We start from the raw sequence: 5,203 nt of genomic DNA on the forward strand, positions 1-5,203 counted from the left end.
CACAAAATGTTATTTTATTTCAAAAACGTGTTTGTAACTTTCCTGACTGTCAATAATATGAAAATACGCCTTAAAAAGTAGTTTCAACTTGAAATAACTTGTTACCCCCAATTCCTATTTTTTTGTTGAGTCAACTTAAAATGTTTTGGTGCTTAAAGTTAATTTAAGTGACAACTAATATATTTTAGTCGACTAAACTAAAAATTTTAGGCAGCGAGGAACAAGTCATTTCAGGTTGAAACGACTTTTTTGTACAGTGTATAATAATACAAATATTTTTATTAATATATTTATTATAAATATTAAGTATAATATATATTAAATTCAAATTTATCTTAGCATTAGCCAGGAAATGTAAAAAAAAATGCTTGCAATTTCGTTATAAATGATTGTTTTCAGACATGTTTTTCTGAACACACCCCTTGTCAACCATTGGTCAGAAAAAAGGAAGTTCCTCCCCAAACTCATGCCACTTGTTTACTGTCTTGGCCTGGATTGGATTCTTAAAGAAAGAGTGCAGTGTTTTTAACACACACACACACACACACACACACACACACACACACACACACACACACACACACACACACTTTACAGTATTTAAGTTATATATAGTAAGCTATATACTCACTAGATGTATATGTGGATAGGTTTAATGCCGATAAATCAATTTCGTAATTTATTAACAAATTTAAATTTTACAGACATTACCCCAACTTCTGAAAATATAAAAAAATGAAATATATACAAACCCTGTAAAATCATTAAATAAATGTCGAAAATAAGTCAAGAATAATCTTATTATTATCTAAGAATTAAACCCCAAAACACAGTAAATAAATACTTTAAATAATAAAAAAAAATCCCCATTTTGACTGACAGAAAGCTAATTGTATGATTCATTTCTCATCCATCTCTTTTGTTTCTCTCATCTTTCCCCTGCTTTCCACGTCTTCTAGACCTAGGATCAGATTTCTCTGCTGTTTTTAGCTTTCTTTCTCCTTGAGTCCAGCCTCAGACTGCTGTGGAGGTGGACATCTGGAGCGGGCAGCGGCCGGCCTTCTCTGACCAGCAGGAGTCAGCGTAATCTCCCCGAGCCGGTGGCCCCGGGGCCCCGGCGGTCTGCCGCTGCCAGTAAAGGGGAGGAGAGGAGGGTGCCACGTTTGCATGACGGCCCGTTCCTCAGCTTTCAGCGGTAACACCTCCGACGCCACACATCTGAGGGAGCGGGATTACGTTCATCTGGACACCTCATGAAATCAGATGTTTTGATGTTAGAATGAAAATCCCGTCAACGTGCGACATGATATTTTATTACAGGCTTCATTAGAAAAATTTAAATAGCATGAAACAGAGTCATTAGTTTAACTATTCAGAAAATAAAAATAATACTGTATTTAATGTAATATAATCAGTGCTTTCAAATGATTAATCACATCCAAAACAAGTATTTAGTTTTATATATATATATATATATATATATATATATATATATATATATGTGTGTATACGGCGTGGTTTAGCGTGAAGGAGCGCTCGATCAGAATAAATCAACTTAAATAGTTTTAATCCTCTTCAAACGGACAAAATCATAATATACAGGCAGGCAGAACATAAACCGCATGTATAGACCACAACTCAAACACACAGGACTTAAATATACAAGGTAATTGACTAAATGAACAAGAAACAGCTGAAGACAATGATCCGATTAAGAGGAACGGAAGGTAGGGCACACAAAAATGAGTCCAAAGACGTGACAATGTGTGCATGCTGTGTGTATTTCTTTTAAATATATTCATTCATGTGTTTGTATGTATATGCACATAATGAATATACACACTGTACACAAACCTTTAGCTTGGATGTTTGACGGCACTAAATATAATATAATATAATGTAATATAATATTAAACTCGTGTGGTCCACTCAGGATGAAGAAACGACTTGACTGTGAAAAACATGTGAAATCAATGAGGAGGAACGTGAAACATGCAGAAATCATACAGATTTTCTACAATAATTAGTCATTTTCATAGGAAGGCAATATTAGTTGAAAGACGTTAAGTCATGTGGTGCGACTGTTTCGGAATTCATCATTTATTATATAAATATATTTATCTATAAAGAGTTCTTCCTGGTTCTTCGATCTGATTGGCTGATTAAAGAAAAAACAAGCAATACTCTTTTGTCTCAGGGAATGCATGGAAGTACTTGATGATTTATCGATTATTCAAAAATGGTCAAACTGTAGAGGAGCTGGAAAAAAAGTGGCATGTTACTTTAAGAGCTTTTTTTTTAAAGCGTTTATGTGCTTGCTTGGACTTTAAATGAGCAGTTTGTTACTAAAGATGAGGTCTTTGGTCTCATTAAGCTGTTATTTGTTAAAGAGCAAATAGTTATCAAATCGTATCATTTTTATTTAAATTCAGCGCCATCGTACTGCCTTTGTGCGTTCAGCTGCCTGCCAACTTTTATAACAATATTTCATATAAATAAAAATAATATATAATAATGGTACAGAGACATGGCGTGTGTGTTCGCAATGATGATTTATGTTTAAAACTTATTTAATGGTTACACCACATGACATTTTCACGTTCATTAAGTTAAAATGATAAAACAGGAAATGACATCAGGCAGATGACCCATTTCGACAAGGTTTTATCAGATAATTTGTTCTTTTCATGGCAAGCCAAGGTTAGTTGAAAAAATGTCATGTGGTGCAACTTTACGAATTCATTCATTTATGACAAACCAGACTTCTCTCTATCTATCTATCTATCTATCTATCTATATCTATCTATCTATCTATCTATCTATCTATCTATATATATGTATATATATAAATAAAATCTTTCCAGTGCTGAGATGTTAAAAAGTTTCAAGTCACTCAGACTAGCTGTTATTAAGCACGAGAGTAATAATTGACAAAAAAAAAAAAGCAGAGGCTTGCATCCAAATGTTTTCACATACAGAACTCCAGACAAGCCAGACATTATGCAAATGTCTTGATGAAAACGCTCACATTCCTGGTAAAGGCTTTATGCTGGGTTCATGTCATGTCTTGATTACAGTGTTTTCACTCCAAAACGTCTCGTCAGACTGCGCTCTCTATACTTGTCTTCTGCGCTCCGTCTGTCCTCACAAATTGCTTCGGCTAACCGAGAAACATCTGTCTCTGTGTGTTACCTTGGAGACGAGGGCATCCAAACAGCAGGAGGAGTTCAGATGGGGTTGCAATGTGAGAACGGCTCCGAAAAAGCCTGACAATCAGCACATTCCCTCGGCCCGGGGTTTTTGAGCAGAAAAATATCAGCGAGTGTCGGTGGACGCGGTCAGGCCCTGCATAAACAGAGACGAGGGGGATTTACAGCTCGGCCTGCTGCGCATGAGCACGGAGGAGGAGGAGGAGGAGGAGGAAGAGCGCGCACAACCGGAAAAAATAACATTCGAGGACGCTTTCTTCGTTTGTCATTTCTGACCCAGTCATCAGCACGCAGGTATTTTTAACAATAGTGGGTCAAAATGATACACTTTTCTTTTATGCCAAAAATCACATGAAGTAAAGATCATGTACAAAAGATATTTAGTAAATCTTCCTACTGTAAATATATCAAAACTTGATTTTCCAACAAGTAATGTGCATCGCTAAGGATTTCATTTCAACTTAAATTTTTTTTTGGTAATATTTGAATATTTTTTATTGCACCTTCAGATTACAGATTTTTAAAAATAGTGTGCTAAAATATTTTTTTTCCAAAATAAAAATACACATTATTATTTGCCAGGACATAATATATATAAAGAGTTTTTTTTGCAAAATTGTAAAAAAATTTTTTGGAACAATCTTTTGTTGAATTTTATTGTGTTAGTTGGTTGTATTTTTCGGCTATTTCTTAAACCTAATCAAAATAACCCAACTGCAGTTTGATTGGGATTCATTGGTGTTCGTAGTGAAAAAAAAAACATGATTTTTGATCTGTTTTTGCAAATGAAACCTTTCGCTAAAATTGTCCTAAAAGCAAAAGGCGTTCTTGTTTTTGGACAACTTTAAGTTTTTTGATCCACTTCAAATGTTGACTACTGTATGTACTGTAAACGTGTGAACAGTGCTTGTTTTGCTCTGTTTTCTCACACCTGTGTTCAGCACATGTGAGCCGCTCCTCCTCATTCCCAGAATTCCAGAGCGGAAAACAGCCTCCACCAGCAGACACGTGTCTGTAGTTTCTGCACAAAATATCTGTTCAGGGTTATAACTTGACTAAAAGCGAAACCATAAAAGATGAAATACTTGATGAAACTTAAATGATCCGAAATAGAATTGTAAACAATATTTCAGCTACAGCAACATTGAACTTATTTTAAGGCAGAGTATCAATCGAACTAAAGCTAAACTTTATTTGCATATTAAAAAAAGTATTTAAGAATCACAATAAAATATAGTAATAACTCTAATAGTATATCTATAGTAAAAAAAAAATAACTCTGGTCACATTTAAAAATTACTTGAATGCCTTTGAATTATTAAATAGTTATTCAGCCCATATTGATTCTGAATGGTCAGGAATAACCCTTTTTTAAATTATATTGAATCCCATTAAATCCCATCAATTTCACCCCCGCCATAAAAAAATTACCCAAATTGTTAACACACACACACACACAGACACACACACACACACACACACACACACACACACACACACACACACACACACACACACACACACACACACACACACACACACACACACACACACACACACACACACACACACACACACACACACACACACACACACACACACACACACACACACACACACACACACACACACACACACACACACACACACACACACACACACACACACACACACACACACACACACACACACACACACACACACACACACACACACACACACACACACACACACACACACACACAGTGATTTCAGTTTACTTCATTCTTCCATCATATTCAGTTTATCCACTTTTAATTTCCCTTGGATTATTGTCTAAAAGAACACGATATGAGAAGACAGAGAAGGTTTAGTGGACTATGAACCTGCTCTAAGGGTCAGTAGGAGGTGAAACTCCCATCGCTCTCATATTTAGTGCATCGTCTCGCAATACAGCAGCTTTAGTGCTTGATTCATTCCTAATAACTCAAGCTCCAATAACCAGACGATCGCAG

The 5,203-nt window shown here is 35.6% G+C and overlaps 1 long non-coding RNA gene across 1 annotated transcript; it reads right to left on the reverse strand.

Annotated features, from left to right (window-relative positions):
* Positions 1–3,480, reverse strand: LOC122333377. Its single transcript, XR_006248624.1, has 2 exons — positions 3,193–3,480; positions 1–1,250 (listed from the first exon to the last, which is right to left on the reverse strand). It is a non-coding gene; the product is annotated as an uncharacterized LOC122333377 (long non-coding RNA).
* Positions 3,481–5,203: the final 1,723 nt, after the last annotated feature.

The sequence above is a fragment of the Puntigrus tetrazona genome, unplaced genomic scaffold (assembly GCF_018831695.1).
Source record: "Puntigrus tetrazona isolate hp1 unplaced genomic scaffold, ASM1883169v1 S000000270, whole genome shotgun sequence".
Lineage (NCBI taxonomy): Eukaryota > Metazoa > Chordata > Actinopteri > Cypriniformes > Cyprinidae > Puntigrus > Puntigrus tetrazona.